Consider the following 22,888-nt stretch of genomic DNA (forward strand, 5'->3'; position numbering starts at 1 on the left):
TACAGAAAATATTCATTTTTTTAAATCTTACATGTCTATATTACTTGATTCTTTTTGTAATGAACAGTTATTACTTTTATAAAAAGAAACTAAACATGAAGATTACATTTTGTAAAAACCCAAGTTGTAGTCTCTCTAACTTTCCCTGAAATTCATTAGTTAAGTTGAGAACATTGCTCAGATTAGGCAACAATGTTGCCTACATTCTGGTCTCAGTTGATATGTAACTTCCTCCAGGGGGCCTTCCCTGATTAAGCCCATAAGCAGCACTTCTCCAGCTGGGGTTCCTGTGTAGACTCCCTCCCAGCCCTCTGTCTCCTCCTTCATAGCCCTTATCATGGCTTGTAACTACACATGCATGTGTAAGAATGACCGGCAAACCTGCTTAAACCCAGGCAGAAGGAATTCTGTCCTAGGCCCCTTGCTTTAGAGAATCACACATGTCACATATATCAAAATGCACATATCTTTTTTTCCTTTTTCATTCTCCAAAGAAAGACTGTTGAGAGTTCAGTCTATTTTTGAGTGAATTATGGAAGAAGGATGCTCTGAGCAAGCTGAACCATGCAGACCAAAGCATGCCAGGCTGACAGCGAGTGAGCCTATGGTTGGAGAAGAAGAAAACCTTAGCCTTTGCCCTGGGAAATGGATAGTGAGGGCTCCCTTTGTTTGAAGTTGTCCTTCCCAAGAACACCCAGAGCAGACGGCATTTCCCAGAGGACTACACGCCATCCCTCGCTTCTCTGATAGAGAGGTGCTTAGAACTGCCTAAAAGGGGATGAAAAGTGAAGCACGAGGAACAGGACCTCCCAGCCCAGTTCCCTGGACACCTGGACAATGTCCTTTCCTATTCCAGTGCCAGGTGAGTTCAGTCACCACCCTGGACTCCGAGACCCTGCCCCCTTCTTTCCTGCGCTATGCTAAAAGTTCCCTGTTGCTACTCAGGCTCACAGGTGGCAGAACTGACCTGGGAGAGAGTAAGGTTCCTTTAGCCTCCAGGTCACAAGGATCATCCCCAGGGTGTGAGTTTCCAGGCTTTGGAAAGGAATGTGAATTGGGCCTAGGGCAGAGCTTATCACTTATAAATTTAAATATTTGATTCATGGCATCCATGTGTCCTCTTGCCCCAGGCCCTATAAATGTTAGGTGCAGATCTGATTATTAGTTTAATGATTGTCTTCCTTGCTAATGGATATGACCTATAGAGTGAAAGATCATATTTATTTTATTTAAAACCTTAGTATAGGGCCTAACACATGTGAACACACAATAAGTATTTGTAGAATGAACAAATGGCTAAAAACAAAACAATACAACCATGTGCGTTGCCCCAAAGCATTTGTGATAAAAGGAAATATCTATTTAAAAACTGGGGAAAAGATGCCCTTTTGTATCAGTCAGGAACCCAATGCCAACAGCCTTTGACCACAGAAGTCAGTCTGTCACCAGCCTAAAATCAGTGATTCCTGCTTTACCATCAACAAAGTCCAAGAAGTTTTCTGTAAAGGACTCATACCAGTGAAGAGTTAAAGAGTTAAAAAACATGGTACAAGAGAAATACAAGAGCTCCATCCTCCTCTGCGACAAATAACTCCCAGCCCCCCACATTCACCCCATACTTTGGTTAATTTTATTCTACTCAGATTCATTATTTTTTTCAAAGTTTATCTCCTTTTAAAATGGGGGAAATACAGACCCAGAAAAATGGAACAAAATTATCTTTGGATAAACTGCATTATTTTACTATGAATTTATGGTTTTGATGTTTAAAAGCAAGTAGAATACAATAATACAATGTGCATTAAACCTATAATTGGAACTGGTAATTCCTGTATTCTAGGTCAGGACCTACCACCTTGTAGGCCCTTAAAAATTGTGAAATGATCATTTCAACTTTGCCAACACTCACCTCAGGTACATCACTTTCTTACGTGTTGCTATCAATGGGCAAATGAATGCCTCAGAGACTTCTGCAGGCTTTTATTAACGAACATCTCATTTCCATAAATATCTAATTTTGAAATGATACCATGTTTCATGTGTAGGAGCCTGTGAATATAAAAAAGAAGGAGAAAACATTAGCAATGCATAATAAGAGGAAAACATATGTAAATCTATTGGTGGAAAGAAAATGTGCTAAGAGCAACTAAACTTATTTTTTTGTGTTCATTTCCTAATGTTTTGAAAAAATATTTCCACAACATAATAACAAATATTACCAGAGCACTGGCAACCCTTGAGTGAAATGGAGAAATGGAGAAATGTTAAGGATAATCTGATTCAGACTAACTTAAGTATTTTAAGTAGTAAAATAGTTTTTATAGTTTATAAAACGCTTTCACACCACTGTCTCACACATATTCCATGAGGTAAGACACTGGCCTGTTTAATGATGAGAAAACCGAATTGGGCTTTAGCTAGAATATTGATTGCCTCCCGAACATCCATCCACTCTTTCCTGCTTCCCTTGATTTTGTCCACACCTCTACACTTTCTCCATGTTGCCTTATAAGTTGGGGAAGGCTGGCCCCATCCCCAGCCCAGGGGCCAGTCCTGCTTAAGACAAGCCAAACATGGTGATCCCATTACCCTTGCCAACAGCTGACTTAGGGTCATGTGATGCAATTCAAGCCAATGAGCATGAAGATAAGTCTGATAAACTTCTTTCTTTCTTGGAAAAGAGACAAGGCATGGAAGACTTTTCTGCCTGTTTGAATGGGTGCTACAGAATGCTGTGGCCATCTTATAAATAGGCCAATGACCGCAAATCTGATGCATTCAGTTCTAATCTTTCTTCCACATTTTAGATACGTATATTTGATATCTCCATTTGGATATTTAGTTGGTATCTCAGAGTTGAATATTCAAATTAGGACTCTTTATTCCCCCACCTCTACTCTAACTTGTACCACTGTTCCTCACCTCAGTAAATGTCACCACCACTCACCAACTGCTCACCGCCAAATCCAAATCTGTCAACAAGTCCTGTCAACACTCACTCTAAAAAAATACCCCACGTTTGTCCACTTCAGTGCATTTTCCACTGTTACCATCCTCAACCAAGTCTCTTACCTGCATTATTGCAGCCTCCTACCTCTGCTGATCTCCTTGCTTCTGCTGTAGCCCCCTTTAAAACCTAGTCCCTGTGCACCAGCCAGAGCTAACTTTGAAAAACGTAAATCAGGTCATACCATTCTCTGCTGAAAACACTCAGTTTATTTCTAATCAAGTTCAGAATAAAATCCAAACTCCTTAGCACAGCCTATATGGCCCTATAAGACCTCAACCCCCATTACTTCTACAAATTCATCTCCGATCCTTTTCCTATTCCCAGAACACACCAAACTCATTCCTGCTTGAAGCCTTTGTGCCTAATCTTTCTTCTGCTTGAGACACCCTCTCACCAGATCTCTGTACGGCCAGCTCCATCTTGACAGGTTTCGGTTCAAGCTTCATCTTTTCAACAAAGTCTACCAATCTGAAGAATTCCCAAATGCACAATCTCTATTACATCACTCAGCTGTATTTTCTTCAGAGCACTATTATTATCAGAAAGTATCTCATTCACTGACTATTATCTGTCTCTTCCCCACATAATATAAACTCCATGAAAACAGTAACATTTTCTGCCTTGCTTGTCATTTTACCAGAATCTAAAACAATGGCTGAAACAAAGTTGGCACTCAATAAGGACTTGTTATATCAATGAATGAATGCCAGTCCCTTTGCTGGATGCTAAAAATATTAGAATAAATGTACTTTGTCCTTTTTATATACCATCTGATCAATAATTAATTCTAGAATTTCGCTAGAGATATTGATTTCAGAAGCTAGATAAGGGTAGGAGATCTACCCAACAAGGAACACTTGCATTAAATTACTGTCTGGGTAAAAAGTGATCTCGTATTATTTCAATCATCTGAAATTTTGGAGGTTTTATATTATAGCTAATACCTACACTGATTAATACAGAAATTTGTGGGGCTTTTACAGTAGTTAGTGTATCCTAACTAAGACAGAGGAAAAGAAGTAACAAGAAGATAAGGAATGCATGAGGAAAGGGCTTGAGGTAAAAGAAAATGTAAAGGCTTGGGAATGGGAGGTTGCTGACCAGAGAGAAACAAAAAGTAGCATGACTGAGCAGAGGGGATGAGACTTCTGAAATGAACAAACGGCCTAAAACCTTGCCTTGAGAATTTTTTTAAAAATTTTTTATTGAAGTATAGTTGACTTATTAGTTTCAGGTATACAACATAATGATTCAATATCTTTATAGATTATGCACCATACAAAGTTATTTTGATATTACTGACTAATTTCCTCTGCCATATAGTACATCTCTGTGATTTATTCATTTTATAACTGGTAGTCTGTACCTCTTAAGCCCCTTCACCTATTTCGTTCATCTCCCCTCTGGCAACCACTAGTTTGTTTTCTGTATCTGTGAGTCTGTTTCTGTTTTATTTGTTAATTTGTTTTGTTTTTTAGATTGCACATATAAGTGAAAACTTACAGTATTTTTCTTTCTCTGTCTGATTTATTTCATTTAACATAATACCCTCCACATCCATCTGTGTTGCTGCAAATACCTTGAGCAAGTTTATGATATGCACATATTTATTTATCAAGTCTATTTGTCTGGACTTCTCTATAAATTCAATTTAATATTGCATAAGCATTTTTTGCAACTACATAAACTTGTCTTTTTCACATAAACTGCTGTCAGGCCAAGTCTACCTCAATCTTACGTTTAATTAGTAGACTTCTCTTGAAAATTAAGTATGTAGATTTTTTTCTACTTATACCTGCACAATATCATCTTGATGCTTTCAATTCAACATTTCAATCTAAAGAAAATGTTTTGAATCTATCCAATGTATTAGCCAGCTCTTTCAATTTTGTGAGCATCCACAAATTTGCTAAGCTTCCATATTGCCGTTTAATCTGGTGATAAAGGCATTAAGCATGGCATAAAAAAAAAAAACCCTCTATGCTGAAATTGGTCTCTTTTTGTAAATGTTTGTTTGACCAAATGTAAACCCACTTGACAATATTCTCATGCATCCCACATTTCTCTTTCATGTCCACAACAATGTCATAAAGACTATTAAATACTTTACTGAATACAGGATATATAATGCCTAGAGCAGTTTTCCCCAAGTTTATTCCATGTAACACTAATCCTGGTCAAATAAGTTTTGGAAAAAAATTGTCTGAGTCATAAAGCATATTACCCTAAACTGTGGTAGCCCTAAATTTTTTTTATCTTACAATTAAAAAACCTCATCAATTTTTCAAATATAATTGACTATGGGCCTCATTTTTCTTCATACAAAACCTGTTGCCCTCCCATAGAACTGCTGGAATTTGAAGGTAAGGTAGATGAAACCATAGTTGGATTGAATATTGGATATGGGAAGAGTTTAAAACTTCCAAGTTTTGAACCTGAGAAACTGTAAAGTATGATTGTCATCTGTTGAGATATGTAAGACTGAAGGAGTAGTAGTTTGGGGAAGAAAAAGTGAAAACCTTGAGTTGGTGTTAGACATGTTAAATTTGAGACACCTGTTAGACATCCAAGGAGAAACTTGAAGTTAAGGGTAGTTCTCAGTTACATCCTCTACCACCAAAGCAACTAAATTATTAGCAAATTGAGTCCAGATTTATTCACATAGTCTATTTTTAGCAGAATAAGTCATTCATCTTCACCATGTTTTGCCTCTGTGTCAAGAAAGCATGATCTACGTCACCCATATGGCTAAGTTTATAGTAACTTCCCACAGCAATAGTAACTCTATTTATCTCTCTCTTTCCTCAGACAGATATTCTTCCATCTTGAGGTCTGTGGATTTCTGTATCTTTCCATTCAAAAATATACCTCCTTCCAAGTTATCTATTGCTATACATAATAAACTATGCCAAACTTAGTGGCTTAAACTACAGCCTTAGTTGTACTGGTGCTGCTGGTGTCATCGTCATTACTGTTATTTTGGTTGTTTTTCGTATCTCACAATTCCATGGATCAGGAATTCAGAACTCAGCTGGAAGTTTCTTATGTTCTACATGGCATTGACTGAGGTCTCTTGGTGGTACTCAGCTGGCAGAGGATCTAAACTGGATGGTTTCACTCATGTGTCTGGTGTCTTAGTGGGGATGGCTGGAAGGCCAAGCACAGCTGGGATCTCAGCTGGAGCACCTCTGTGAGACTACCAGGGTAGTCAGACTTTTTACATGGTAGTTCAGATATCCTAAACAGACAAGAAGTGAAAGCAGCCAATCTTTTAAAGCCTAGGCCCAAAAACTGTTGATAGTATTATTTCCTCCATATTCTATTGACCCAAGAAGTCCCATAACTGACCCAGATTCAAGGAGAAAGAGGCCAAGATCTCACCTCTAGGTGAGAGGAATGTTGAAGAATTTGTGGATGTCTTTAATTTGCTACATATTATCATTATGGCTAAGAACTCCTGCTCTGAAACCAGGAACCAAATCCTGACTCTCCAACATTTGTTAATCGTGTGACAAGACTAATTATTTAATCTTTCTCTGTCTTGGTTTCCTTGTCTGTAAAATGGCGATAACAAATGTATTCATTCAATAAAAATGTATTAAGCATGTAGTATGCAGCAAAAGGCTGAGACCAAAAAGAGGAATAAGCTGGTCTATGCTTTCAAGGAATGTACAATCAGACTAGTGGAAGAAAAGATGTTCATTCATACATTCCTTCAACAAATATTTAATAACTACTTAAAGAAACACCAACAGAAGCATCTGTCCAAATCGCTGCCATACAACAGAATGGAGTTAAGGTTGTAGAGGTCAGGTTCTTTCCCAAACTGTTTTTTGATTAAAGGAGACATTTTTTTGCATTACAATTTTAATTTTTTTAAATATTAATTTTATTGGAGTGTAGTTCATTTACAATGTTGTGCTAGTTTCAGATGTAGAGCAAAGTGATTCAGTTATACATATACATATATTCATTCGTTTTTAGATTCTTTTCTCATATAGGTCATTACAGAATATTTAGTAGAGTTCCCTGTGCTATACAGTAGGTCTTTGTTGGCTACCTATCCTATATATAGTAGTGTGCGTATGTTCATCCCAAGTTTTTGATTTATCCCTCTCCCCCACATTTCACCTTTGGTATCCATAAGTTTGCTTTCGATAACTGTAAGTCTGTTTCTGTTTTTGGTTTTTTTGTTACATCTTTATTGGAGTATAATTGCTTTACAATGGTGTGTTAGTTTCTGCTTTATAACAAAGTGAATCAGTTATACATATACATATGTTCCCATAACTCTTCCCTCTTGCATCTCCCTCCCTCCCACCCTCCCTATCCCAACCCTCCAGGCGGTCACAAAGCACCGAGCTGATCTCCCTGTGCTATGCGGCTGCTTCCCACTAGCTATCTACCTTACGTTTGGTAGTGTATATATGTCCATGCCTCTCTCTCACTTTGTCACAGCTTACCCTTCCCCCTCCCCATAGCCTCAAGTCCATTCTCTAGTAGGTCTGTGTCTTCATTCCTGTCTTACCCTTAGGTTCTTCATGACATTTTTTTTTCTTAAATTCCATATATATGTGTTAGTCTACGGTATTTGTCTTTCTCTTTCTGACTTACTTCACTCTGTATGACAGACTCTAGGTCTATCCACCTCATTACAAATAGCTCAATTTTGTTTCTTTTTATGGCTGAGTAATATTCCATTGTATATATGTGCCACATCTTCTTTATCCATTCATCCGATGATGGACACTTAGGTTGTTTCCATCTCCGGGCTATTGTAAATAGAGCTGCAATGAACATTTTGGTACATGACTCTTTTTGAATTATGGTTTTCTCAGGGTATATGCCCAGTAGTGGGATTGCTGGGTCATATGGTAGTTCTATTTGTAGTTTTTTAAGGAACCTCCATACTGTTCTCCATAGTGGCTGTACCAATTCACATTCCCACCAGCAGTGCAAGAGTGTTCCCGTTTCTCCACACCCTCTCCAGCATTTATTGTTTCTAGATTTTTTGATGATAGCCATTCTGACTGGTGTGAGATGATATCTCATTGTAGTTTTGATTTGCATTTCTCTAATGGTTAATGATGTTGAGCATTCTTTCATGTGTTTGTTGGCAGTCTGTATATCTTCTTTGCAGAAATGTCTATTTAGGTCTTCTGCCCATTTTTGGATTGGGTTGTTTGTTTTTTTGTTATTGAGCTGCATGAGCTGCTTATAAATTTTGGAGATTAATCCTTTGTCAGTTGCTTCATTTGCAAATATTTTCTCCCATTCTGAGGGTTGTCTTTCGGTCTTGTTTATGGTTTCCTTTGCTGTGCAAAAGCTTTGAAGTTTCATTAGGTCCCATTTATTTATTTTTATTTTTATTTCCATTTCTCTAGGAGGTGGGTCAAAAAGAATCTTGCTGTGACTTATGTCATAGAGTGTTCTGCCTATGTTTTCCTCTAAGAGTTTGATAGTTTCTGGCCTTACATTTAGCTCTTTAATCCATTTTGAGTTTATTTTTGTGTATGGTGTTAGGGAGTGATCTAATCTCATACTTTTACCTATCCAGTTTTCCCAGCACCACTTATTGAAGAGGTTGTCCTTTCTCCACTGTACATTCCTACCTCCTTTATCAAAGATAAGGTGACCATATGTGCATGGGTTTATCTCTGGGCTTTCTATCCTGTTCCATTGATCTTCTGTTTTGTAAATAAGTTCATTTGTACCATTTTTTTAAATTAGATTCCACAGATGAGTGATACCATATGATATTTGTCTTTCTCTGACTGGCTTACCTCATTTATTATGATAATCTCTAGATCCATCCATGTTGCTGCAAATGGCATTATTTTGTTCTTTTCTTAATGGCTAATATTCCATTGTATATATGTACCACGACTTCTTTATCCATTCCTCTTTTGATGGACATTTGGGATGCTTCCATGTCTTGGCAGGATGTGTGGACATGGAGAGGGGAAAGCGGGGTGGGATGAAATGGGAGATTGGGATTGACATATATACACCACCATGTGTAAAACAGACAGCTAGTGGGAACCTGCTGTACAGCACAGGGAGCTCAGCTCAGTGCTCTCTGGTGACCTAGATGGGTGGGAGGGGGGTGGGGTGGGAGGGAGGTCCAAGAGGGAGGGGATATATGTATACGTATAGCTGATTCACTTCATTGTACAGCAGAAACTAACACAACATTGTAAAGCAACTATACCCCAATTAAAAAATAAATAGTGCTGCAATGAACATTGGGGTACACGTATTTTTTCGAATTATGGCTTTCTCTGGATATATGCCCCGGAGTGGAATTGCTAGATTATATGGTAGCCCTATTTTTAGTTTTTTAAGGAACCTCCATACTGTTCTCCACAGTGGCTGAACCAATTTACGTTCCCACCAACAGTGTAGGAGGGTTCCCTTTTCTCCACACCCTCTCCAGCAAGATTAAATGGGATTTTAAAATCATCTATTTCCAAATTTTGGTTGGTAAACACAGAGACTTGACCTGAGCATTCTTCTTTCAACTGACATTTAGACAAGAACACTAGTTTCCTTCCTGTATTCCTTCATGTTCGCAGTGATTAAGAACTCTACATCCCACAAAAACATTTAATAGAGTTAGTAGGAGATGCCATTTCTGTTTTCTTCTGAAAATCTTAAATATTTCTTTCATTCAAATTGAATCATGTTGACACTGAATCTGAAAGTCAGGGGAGGTGCAGGGACCACGGGGAGGCCGCTGACTGAGGAACTTAATAGGAATGATGCCTACTGCCTGAAACTTCCCGTCTCCACTGAAAACCCCTTTTTTCATGCAGAATCAGGTTGCTGCTTGATGACAGGGTCTACATGGAGGATTTCAGCATATCAATAATCATTTCAACCACTAATAACCTTTACTCTAAATCTTTTTGAGTAGTTTTTAAAAGAATAACCAAAGAATAAAGTAGACTTCTATGCCACTGTTTTGTTGATAAAGGAGACAGTGAGAGCACATATTTTGAATCTTCCTAAATAATTTTGTGCATCTCCTAAGCAGACATAGATAAGTGAACTGGCACATAAAGTTATTGATGTTTCTGTCTCTCATCATCTGGGGTTCCAACATTTGACAAAATACATAAAGATCTGGTCACTTTGTGTTTCAGCACAGGACCCTCCTGAAATTTGCTTCTTAATTAAAACCTTGCCTGTGAATTTGACACGCGTTGTTTTTCACATTGTAGATATCAAACAAATAAGTTTTAAACAAATAAATACATTCTTCTTTGTATACCATGCAGAACTAAACCACAGGGCAAAATGATTAGAAATATGGCTTTGAAGTCAGGACTGAGCTTAAATTCAAGATCTGCCTCTTACTAAAAGACTAGAAGTTTCTCAAACCCTCTAAGCTCAGACTCCATGTATAAAATGGGAATAATACGAGAGAAATCTCCTGGAGTGGCTGGGAGAATCTAGTGATTATTTAAACCGCTTAGCACAGTGCTTTGACATTGTATGTTCCCAATAAATGACAGTTGTAATTTTGTCATCATCATTGCTGCTATTCAGGGATGGCATTTAGAGATGCACAAAATATTGCAGCAAAATGTCCCAGTATTTGTGCCCCTTTGACTACCCCAACACACTGAGCCATGTTCTTTTTGTGATATCTGAACGACCGCAAAGGAAGAAGTGAAAGAATGAAGTATTTATTGAGACAGGCTATCAAAGGTCCTTGGGACAGGGCCCTGCCCTGTAACTCTTCAAACACAGCTCTTTGTACATAGGAGATGCTCACTAAATGTTTTTGATAATAATGATAACGAGGTACGTGATTTTCATGTCAAAAGCATTCAACATATTTTAAAGCTATTAATAGCAAACTGATACCTTTATGCAAAAGGAAGCTAACTTTTTTTCAGGTTTTTATAAAATAAGATAGATTTCATAAGATTGCACAGAAATAAAGCATTAAACTCTATTGTTAACACGTAATGAGAAGTTTGTTATTTCCTTTACAATTTCCAATGACCATTCTCTCCCATCTTTTCAAAACGGCCTTTGTCTTACAAATGGCCAAGCCCTGCCTGTGGAGGCCTGTGACCAGGGCCGCTTCAGTTAGAAGCTTCCAACGCTGGTGAACCATGTCTCAGAGTGAGGCAAATACAGACCCACGTGACAATGCCTTTGTTATGAAGTTAGGAAAAAATGGTTGAAAATGGCCATTTAAGGGGTAAGGAGATCGGTGGGGTTGTCCTCCCATTTTACACAACTCACTTCTCACAGATGAAGGGAACAAAATCCCCACCACCTACGTAAGCCAGGTCTTTCATTTTGCCCTTGAACATGTACACTAGTGGCTCTTCACGGTATAATTAAGGTTAGAAACCAAGCCCCAGGTTCCTACCTGGGTATTCTTTTGGCCTCTGATATGTACACTCTGTAACGAGGGAGAATCTTCTGAATACTTCCGCTCTACAAAGCAGAACACCCCTGCTTTTCTTCTGCAAATGTTACCTCACCTTCTTGAGAATCTGGAAGAGCAAGGCTGCAGAGCTGGAAGAGCGGATCCACAGATTCCACAGCAAAACTCTGATTTATCTTCCTCAAACTCCTCCAGCCTGGACACTACTGGAAGCTAAGCCAAGATCTTTTGGGGCAGTGACCAAGTCTAAACAGCTTTAGAATATGTTGGACAATGCAAAACCTTCTCTAGTACATTTAAATTTTCAGAGCACCCGTTTGATGAAAGTAAGACTACATTGCACTTTTAAACCCACCTAATCAAGCTTGTGGTTTAAAAGTGTTTGGAAATAGGACGTTTGGTTTGAGAATGCAGACTCTGCAGTGTTCCCATCCCTCCTTCATCCTTTCCTTGACGGACAGCTCTTCAACAGGGTTTTTGGCCCCCAGGGCTGGTGAGAGAGAGGTGAGGGAGCAAGCGAGGGGGAGGGGGAAGGGGGAGAATTGGACATCAGAAGGCAGCCTCTAGTCTGCCTTATTTCTGCAGAATTTCCCAAACCATTCTAAGAAGCTCAGTCCTCCCCATTAAAACCAGTCGCCTCTGACATCCTGGCTGCTCTGTATTAAACTGGCACCGAAGCCCCTAACCTGCTGGATCGCCTTTCTCCAGACACCTGCCCAGCAGCAGACTAAACAAACAGGGATTCTCCACTGCGCAAAAGTTGGCTTCTTTCACTGGGTCTCCCATCTGTTAAAAAGCCATTGTATGAGAAAGTGTTCAGCTAGGCGGGGAGCTGGAGCGATTGCATACTGAACTGCCCCCTTTTCCCCATAAAAAGTCCTCGTTAGCATTTTCTTTTCTCCCCAGTTTTCATGGCCTGATTTATTCATTGGTTTCACCTCTTCTCCCCTCCCCCTTGGTTCGAGAGGAGAGTCTCCTTGTCTTCGGTTTCTCAGGGGTCATGTCTTTTCAGTCACCAGGACAATACCCGCTGCTGGCATCTGCTTCCAGATCCAATCAGCCATATTGTGAACACATCCTGCCAGAGAATTGTTCCTCCTTTTGCTCGGCTTTGTTGCCAATTTCATGCCATGTATTGCTCCATGTTTTGTGCTTCATGAAGCTGTCAGGGGCATAAAAGTGGTCTGACCAGGGTCATAGTAAAAGGGGTGGGAATGAAACATCCACCCAAATGTCGAGCAGGCCACCCACAGTCCCCACACGGACACACAGACTCACACTCACACAGTCCCCACCCACACCCAGCCCACACACGCATGCACGAAATATACACAACCCACAACCACGCACGATTCGCACACACAGTACACACTCACACACCCACACAACTCACATACTCGCAGCATATACCCAAACATACACACGCACATCTGGAGCCCTCACACATCTTCTTTTCTCTCCCCAGGATTTAGTGGGCACTCTAGGAAGATACTTCATGATTCTCCAGAGGGATAAACGGTTTTATAAGGAACCAGAGAGACTGATTCCTTTAATAATGATAAGGAATATATTAAGTTGGGGGAGAGTGGGTATTGTGAAAGTTAAAGAGTTCAGATGCTTTTTTTTTCTTTTATCCTGAGGTATTTCTAATCACATACAAATATTAATAATCCTTCAGTGCACAATCTTAAAAACATATCAGGAAGGTCTTTACAAGGCACATTATACTACTCCAGACTAAAAGGCCAATATAGGAAGCATATTCACTTTTTGGAGACACTAACCTCTCATAAAGAACAACAATATATAAACATAAAGAAACATGTCAACAAAAGTATAAAAATTAAGCTCTTGGAATTGGGGGGACGTTGTCCATGAGCCCCTCCTGTCTGAGTTGAGGCTCTTGGGTACAGGAGTGTTCTGATTTATCAAGGGGCTCTTTGTAAACCGTGGATTAGCCTGCTGCAGCACAAAAGACCAAACTCCCTTGCAAAGCTTTGCTGAAACCCAGCTTTCAGGAAGGAGGGGAGCTGGGGCTACGCGTCCCATTGCGCAGAGCCCCACCAATTGAATTGGGCCTGACTGCTGGCCGCCAGCCAGCTGAGGGGAAGTTGCCTTTCTCATTAATGTCATAAGTTAAGGAAAAGAGGGAGGGAAAATGGAGAATGAAAACTCAAAATCCTCATGACGAAAATTCCACTGAAGTTTTCCCATTTTATCTCTACAGAGTTCTTTGTTTTTCTATTTCAAAGAAGTAGAGATTCTGAAAGGTAACTTCTTTATAGTCCATTATATCTATACTTATATTTTCCCATGTTTCTATTCCAGCACCATGATTACGTCTTTGCCTTTTTCCATGCAGGCATTTTTTTGATTGTTGTTGGTTGTGAATGCCAAAGAGTTTTAGAAAAGAGCAGATTCCCATGTGTGGACACAGGAGAAGGCCACCTACTGGGGCAGTTCTCCTCTGTCTCCCATCTCTAATGAACTCATACACAGGCCTGTTCTGGTGCTTAAGATTTCCATGATTGGAGTCCCTCCTCTAGAGAGAGTTATAATCTACTATCTCCAAAAGGACATAACAAAATGCAAATTTGTAACTCCTAGGGTACATTAAAACATGAAGTTTTAGCATCCACTTCCACCAATAATCACATGAGTGAGGAACAGATGCTCCCAACTGAAGGAAACAAAGGATGGGTAAATTTTGATCAAGAGAATGAGGTGGGGCTTCCCTGGTGGTGCAGTGGTTGAGAGTCTGCCTGTCGATGCAGGGGACACGGGTTCGTGCCCCGGTCTGGGAAGATCCCACATGCCGCGGAGTGGCTGGGCCCGTGAGCCGTGGCCGCTGAGCCTGCGTGTCCGGAGCCTGTGCTCCACAACGGGAGAGGCCACGACAGTGAAAGGCCCGCGTACCAAAAAAAAAAAAAAGAGAGATAATGAGGTGTAAGGAACAGAGGTGGAAAACATGAAGATCTGAGTCACAGTTGTTCTCTGAAAGTGAGCCAGCTTTTGCTTCTCTGCAGGGAATTGTGAGTGGCAGGAGAATCCTGCCCTGGGAATGGGGAAGAAAAGAAGGTACAAGGTGGGAAATGCCAAGATAGAGTCAGGCCAGACTACATGTAGTCTATCAGGTATAACTTTAGAAATACTGAAGGAAGTCTTCATGCCCCGCCGATCCCTGGATGATACATGATATTCTACGTGGAGCTTTATTTAATTAGCCAAAAACTTTAACAGCAACTTTATTACAGATACCCTGTTATGGACTGAATATTTGTGTCCCCCTGCCACATTTATATTTTGAAGCCCTAATCCTCAGTGTGGCTGTATTTGGAAATGGGGCCTCTAAGGAAGGAATTAAGGTTAAATGAGGTCATAAGGGTGGAGCCCTCATCCAATAGGATTAGTGTTCTTATAAGAAGAGACACCAGAGAATGAGCTCTGTCTCTCCACACACACAAAAAAGAAATAATGTGAGCACACAGTAAGATGGCGGCCACCTACAAGCCAAGAGGTCTCATAACAAAACCTACCTTGTTGATGTCTTGATCTTGAACTAACAACCTCCATAACTGTGAGAAATAAACTTCTGCTGTGGTATTTTGTTAGGACAGCTCAAGCTGACTAAGACAAACCCCAAGGTGGGCTAAGTGTGATTCAGAAAGAAAGGGTAAAACGTATGAGCACTGCATGTCACTCTCCAAAATAGGGTGTCCTTTCACAGTCTGCCCTGGAACAGGATTGTTTGGAGTTGGGACTTTCTCTACCCTGACCCACCTCAGTCCTATTTTCCTGTACCTTTGAACCCCCTACGCTCTCTGAGTGATTTCTACTTAGAAACTTAATTCATCAGGGTTTTCTGAGAAACATGTGACTGCCAAAAAGTAACATACACAAATCAAGGTGAAGGAAGCCTCACTGAAGGAAAATCCTGAAAGTCTGCATTTCACCCACCTCCTCTGGTAATGTCTGTACTTGGCTCCCACTCACCCTCGCTGTCCACTAGATGTTGGTTCAATATCTATTGTATGTCAGCTGCTACAATGAGCTCTGATATACATACATGAGTAAGTCACAACGCCTGCACTCAGAGAGCTTCAAATCTGGTAAGAGAGAGAGGCACTTACATCAAATGTCACAATTCAATATATATCACGATATAAAAATTGTTGTACAGAAGTAGAGTGGAGAACAAGTAACTGCCCAAGAAAAGTGAAAGGACCTGGTATATTGAATAGGGGGATGTGCAGGAAAGTTAAAATACAAGATACATGGGACTTAAAGGATGGGAGAGTTAGGACAGAGGACATCGAGATGTAAAAGACATGAAAGGCCATACTAAGAAACTGCTCCCCAGGGCATACAGGATTGGAGACTAAAGAGAGGAGACAGAGTAGTACTTGGGTGATACCAGTTCAGAGAGAAAAAAAGATGACCTCAAATACCCAGTATCCTAACCTAACCCCAAGTACTGCAGTCCTTTACTCTTCTAATGACTTCATTATTTTTAACTTTTTCAAGGGCCTTTTGAAATTCAAAATGCAGCCGATGTTACCAGAGTCCAAAATGTGCTCTCTTTTCTGTCGTTTCATGAATTTTCCTTTCTTCTCTGGCCCTATACTTTTATTTATGTTTAATAAGGACATTGAGACAGCAGGACTCGTAAGAGGGCCAGAGCCAGCTTTGTGCTCTGTGTGAGCGTGTATGTGTGTGTTAAACAATTTCATGGACATCTGTCATGCACAGTTAACTTTGCATTGCTGCATTTTAAGTGGTGGGCCCAGGCTTGGCCGGCAGTGATGAAGTAGCTGGCAGTTTTCAAAAAGCCACAGGATAACAGAGCATGAATCATAAAACACACTACTGTGTAGCAATATCCAAGTTCATTCAATGCAATGAAACCATGCAGAGGCCCTTTATCCCCAGCTAATTATGTGGAAACGTCTAAGACAATAAAGCATCTGGTGGTCTTTCTTCCGCGTTTCAATTTTTCTCAATATTGTGACAGGGGAAAGTATTGTGCCTTTCCCAGGGTAGTTGCAGTGAAGAGGAGTAAAAGCAAGGGTCAGGGAAGAGCAAATAGATGAATTTATAACTTTCTTTTTATTTATTCCCTCCCCATTGTCTCTCTGGAAGTCTTCCTTCAGGGCTGTATTTTGGGATCACTATTCTCATTGCACTCTGCTTGAATCCCCTTTTCTCCCTCTTTAGAAAAATACCACCCAAACTGCCAGACCTTCCATGATTCCCTGTTGCTGGTGGGGCTTTCTCTGCTGTGGGCATCCAGGAATTCAAGTCTAAGATTTATAATCACTCTCCAGACTCAGGTTAAGGAAAGGGTTCATACTTCCACGAATGAAACCTAACATGTGATTCCCTTTTTAGGAAGAGGTGAAGAGAATGGTCCCTGTGATTAAGGTTTTCCCAGAGAGGGTTCCCGTAATTGCCTCACACATGGTTCTTTTTGCTCTTCTCTGGAAAACACACGCAAATGCCATGCGAGCACTCCTGGGGGTTCTGATGAAAGCCCCTTTATAGCTAAGCGCTGTGTGATGAGACTGAGCCAGAGTCTGATGCGGTGACTAATTGGTACCACTAGCTTAAAAAGCTAATAAGTTAATTAGATTAACTTCATTCATGTTTGCACAGGGCTTTGAAAAGGGAACACTACAGGAGCCCTAAGCTTCTCTGAATTGAGATCCAGTGCAGCTCCATGCTGGGTACAAGCTTTCCCCGAAACGACATGAGTCTATTGTGGTTATATTCTGTTTCTTAATTCCTCAGTCACCTCCCAATCTTTCTCAAAAGCCAAATTAAAGTGACATAATATGCCTTTATCTTCTATTGCATCTCCTATTGTATCTTCTATTGCAACATTTTCAGTCATTATAAATTTATATTTAAATTTAAATCAACATGAATATTTCTGTTTTCCTGCTTTCTCTGGGTATTATTATGTCATAATATCCAAGTCATCCTAATGCCAGCTTAAGAATCAAGTCAGATTCTTTTAAATCTAAAGACAGAAATAACTGCAAGAAAATTTAACTGAGTGGTATTAGCATTCTCTTTGGCTTGCTTAATTACCTTACACTTAAAAATGCAGTGAGGGCTAGGGTTATGGTATTATTGGTTTTTGTGAAGTTTCAGCATTAAGTAAATTTTGTATGCATCATCAATGCTCCCTTTATCTATCTATCTATCTATCTATCTATCTATCCATCTGTATCATCTATCTATATCATCTATCTATCTACCTCATGTATTCAAGCAAACTTTGAACAAGACACGAAAGTAATGCTCAGGAGATACAAAGATGATGAAGGCAGAGTACAGCCCTTAAGGAACTTTTAACCTAGGACATATAATATTGCCTCTGGATAAAGAACATAAGAGTAAAGCAAGGAGAGAGATGATTGACAAGGTAGCTTTTGAGCTGAACCTGAAAGAGTTTTTTATGGGTGGAGATGAAGGAAAGGACATACCCTTCACAAAATAAACAACATAAACAAAGCGGGGGACATGGCACATCCAATACACAGAAAATAATCCAATATGGCCAAGGTACATGCACACAAGGAAATGAGAAATGGGGCTGAAAAAGCATATGCGGCCAGATCATGAATAGTGTTTCTCAGATTTGGGATTGTGTGTGTGTGTGTGTGTGTGTGTGTGTTGCTTTGCTTGTCTGATCAGAGAAGTCACATGGAATGAATCAAGCAAGGAAAAGCAATGGGAAGACCAGTGAAGGCATTTTGAAGCTGTCCTTTAAAAGTCAATAAAGATCCAAGCCAAAGTGGTGGCAAAAGGTAATGAAAACGAAAGGGAAGGAAAAAGGCACGTCAAACATTCTTGAGCTTTTTAAGTGAAAAGAAATTTTAAAGAGCAGAATACAAATCAAAATGTATAGTTTAATCACATAAAATCACATTTAGTATTTATGAAGTTTTATCCTCTCTGGGTGGTATGTTTAAAAGTATTTGCTTAGAACCTTTGTGACTTACTTATTTTTCTCAGTAATTAATATGTATTATTTGTAAAATAAAATATTTTAAATCCTATCCACTGATGAAAGCACAGTAGCATCCCTAAAGGAAAAACTTGAAAAGTAATTCTGATCGACTGTCAAGCTAAAACCAAAAAAAAAAAGAGTGTTGAAACTCAGGGTAGTGTAGTGGAAGAGCATCATAGGAATTAAAGGTGACTCTACTTGAGTTTTGATTCCAGCTTCACAATATAACTACGTATAATTCTGGGCAAGTTGCTTAACTTCTCTGACTCTCCATTTTCTCATCTGTAAAACAGGGTAATAATAGTGCCTGCTTTACAGGCACTAACAGTGTTCTTGTTAGGACGAAATGAGATCGTGCGGGTACAGTACCTAACATGTGGTAGACACTCAGTGAATGTTACTCTCCCACCTCCCTCACCACTCAGAATCAGAACCTAGTAGAGTGTATGAAGGTACATAGAGAGACCATAACAACGCAATTTCTCACTGTTCACTTTGCCTGGCGTTGGGAAGCCTAGACCCCGCACTCTCAGGGAAGAAGGATGGTACCAACCAGCCTTTCCTAGTCTATAAGCACACTGCATCATTACTTCCAACACATCGCCTCTGCCTCCTTCTCTTCTGCTGCCCAACACAGAGTTCTCTGCTGCATGCAGGCTTGGAGAAGGACAGAGACATTATCTTCACCCTGCCTGTGTTAGTTTTCTAGGGCTATCATAATAAAGTACCACAAACTCAATGAATTAAAACAACAGAAATGTATTCTCTCACAGTTCTGGAGTCCAGAAGTCCAAAATCAAGGTATTTGTAGGGCTGCATTCACTCCGAAGTCTTTAGCGGAGAATCCTTCCTTGCTTCTAGGAATCCTTGGCTTGTGGTAGCAATATCCCTGATCTCCTCATATGGTCTTCTTCTCTGTGCTCCTGTGTGTCCCTTTCTGTCTCTTATAAGGACACTCTCATTGCATCTAATTCAATCATCCCCATTCTTATCTTAATTACATCTGCAAAGACCCTATTTCCAAGTAAGATCATATTCCGAGGTTTCTGGTGGGTGGACATGAATTTTGAGGGGACACTATGCAACCCACTACAGTGCTTTAAATCAAATTAATTTCTACGTCAGCTGAAAAGGTCCAAAAGAAATGATACCCCTGTAGCAACAAGCATACCTAATGCCCAGATCTTGGTTTCTATTGATAATACCATTCTCCAATGAAAGAGAGTAGTGCTTCTTTGAGAGAGGTGGCTGATTCTAGGACTGGGACAGGAAACATACAAGATCTTGGAACATCTCGTAGAGCCAGAAAGTAAGAAAGTGCTCTCCCACTCACACACACACAAGGGAATATGTCAAAGGAGCACAGTACCTATGTGAGTGACCCCGGGTGATACCACATGAGCAGATGAACTACCCAGCTGAGTCCAACCAGCCTACAGGATTATGAGAAAGAATAAGCCATGTTGTTTTAAGCCAACTAAGTTTTGGGGTGTTTTGTTTCACAGCAATAGATAAGAAAGACAGGTAACTTTTTCTTACTAAAGTGGTGAAGATACGTTTTTAAAATGTTAATGTTGTTAGGAGTACATTAAGATATGGCCAGTCAAAATTTAAATAGTTACAATTTTTTCTGGCAAAATAAAGGAGCCTAGGAGCAACCAAAAGAGCTCCCAATGGCCAAAACTGGAACAAATTGAACACAACAAATAAAGTAGTATTGAATTATAGCACAAATTAGTAAGCAAACATCCATGAGTCCATGGTGACATAAATAATGACAAAATAAATTAATAAATGCGAGCGAGACAAATCTCCACTGCAGAATTCCAAATAAATTACATAGATAATCCACCCTTAAGGAAGCAGGGCATACTATCACTCCTTATGTAGGCTACACATAGTGACTTCTTTCCAAAATGTACAGTATGGAAAGGGGGTAAAAGGAGTAATTTTCCAGTGGAGAAAACTGACAAACACTACATCAGTCAGCTAACCAAAGTTAACAACAACAGTCCTAATTCATGTTGATAGTATGTACCCTTGATAGGGTGTGATAAAAAATTGGCCTCTGTTGAAATGAAGAAAATTTAGAGCACAAAACTTAAAATGTTTTCTTGGTTGACAGGATGCGAGTTGTTTGGATCATCAGGCTGAAGTGGAGTAAGAAATCACTTCCCCATGTCATGGAGGACAAAAGATTAAAGAGTGGCCATCAGCTGTCTAACGCTGGTTATTTCTGTGAGTTAAAAGGAGATCCAAGCATCTTAAAATGTTAATTTGAAGAGACTTATTTAATCATTTCATTATTGACATAAAAGGAGCAATTCCAGATATAACCAGTAATTTGCCCAATACAATTCGGTGGCAACAGAGCAAGCAGGTACCCCAAGAGGCCCAAGAATCTACCGGGTGCCCTTTCCACCTCAATGTCAAAGCTACAATCTACTGGGCTTCGCTGGTGGCGCAGTGGTTGAGAGTCTGCCTGCCAATGCAGGGGACACAGGTTCGTGCCCCGGTCCGGGAAGATCCCACATGCCGCGGAGCGGCTGGGCCCGTGAGCCATGGCCACTGAGCTTGCGCGTCCAGAGCCTGTGCTCCACAATGGGAGAGGCCACAACAGTGAGAGGCCCTCGTACTGCAGAAAAAAACAAACAAACAAAAAAACCCTATAATCTACTGAAGGTTATTTATTTGATAACCTGTGATAACAGGTTCTCCACTATTGCTCCTCTTCCTCCATTCTTTAAATGTGAGTGTTCCATCCTTAGCCCTTGCCAGACTCATCTTCCACAAAAATATCTGAGCTACTTACTGGATCTTCTAAACAGCAGGCCCTTCAAGACTTTCATTGGCAAGTAGTGCCATCCTTTCTTTCTTTCTCTGTTAAAACCCTACTCATTTTTCTCAAGACAGTTAAAACACCATGAAACTAGTCTTCTTTATTGAAATTACCAATCCTGCTTTGTTATGTGCTACCAGAACACAAGAAGGCTGTCTACAGTAGTGGTTGAGTGTGGGCTCAGGAGTTAGACTGCCTGCTTTTGACTCTTGACCCTTCCACAATTATACCTCAGCTTCCTCTTCTGTAAAACGGGAAAATCACAATAATGATCTCCTATAGTACAGTGAGGATTAAGTGAGTTACTATATGTAAGAAATCTAGAACAGTACATTAGACATATTTAGTTCCCAATAAATGTTCACTATCAGAGTTATTGTAGCATGGTACCATACTGAATTAAAATTATTCATTTACTTGTCTAACTCTTTTACTAGAATATGAGAATCTTGAGGGTGGGAGCAGGTCCCATTCAACAGTATATACCCAACCTATACCACCAGACGACATAACAGGTGTGTAAACTGTTTGTTGATCATATAGAGTACTTAGCTGAGAATAAATGGGAATGAAATAAACTGATGTTGATCTGAGAGTATCCAGCAGTTCCCCTGGCCAGGCAAAGGTATGATGCTCCTGTAACGACACACAAAACTCCTGAAAATAAGACTTCAACTACGTGGAGAGCTGTCGGAGACTACAAATGCTGAAAGCGGGACATGAGATAAATACCTGACTTGCCTGAAGCACGCAGAATGATGGAAGAAATGAGAACTACAAATGTAGTTCAGACCAAAAAAATGTATATTTAGACTATTTGGGAATATAAAAATAGACAGAATTTGGGACAAATTAAATTTAACAAAAATGTATTTTGTAGCTATTACAAATTCCCATCTACTGTATTTTTTTCTCTTCTGCCACCTAGCCCTTTCTACCTTTCTTTCTTTTTCAAGAAGTTCTACCAAAAATGATTTACTTGTTGATTCAGCCAATATTCATCAAATATGCCCAGTGCTAGGTCATATCTACCTTTCTTTGGAGTTAATTTATGAAACCTCTCCTAGATTCTTACTCTTAAAGGGGAAATGTCATATCTTCTACATTTTCTCTCTTTCACAGCATGTAATGCAGTCCCTTTCACCTAGGAATCAGTTAATATTTTCTGGCTGACTAAATGAAAAGGAACTGAGGGGGAAGTATAAATGGAGAGAAGGGGACATATGAGTGTCAATTGGCTGGTGGAATCTGCAGGATTTAGTAACTTTTTAGATGTGCTAGAGTAATGGAGCCAAAACAATTAAAGACCGAGCATTCTGATCTGGGCATTAAAAGAAGCTGGCACTTTTTAGAGGTATCAGATGTCATTTAAAGCAGCTGGTTTCAGAAGCAAGAAAATAAACATGGTCCAGACGTGTTGACTGGGGGTGTTTGGTGAAATATCCAAATGGAATATCTAGGCCATGGCTGACTGGATGATTCTAAAGCCCAGGAGAAGATTCTGGAGCAGAGTCATAGATGTGAGAGTCAGCTGCATTAAGATAGGAACTGAAGACAGTGAAGGATGTGATACTGCTGAGGAAATCATGACAAGAAACAAGAGGAAAGCTCCAAGAA

This window comes from Pseudorca crassidens, chromosome 4 (assembly GCF_039906515.1).
Source record: "Pseudorca crassidens isolate mPseCra1 chromosome 4, mPseCra1.hap1, whole genome shotgun sequence".
Taxonomy (NCBI): Eukaryota; Metazoa; Chordata; class Mammalia; order Artiodactyla; family Delphinidae; genus Pseudorca; species Pseudorca crassidens.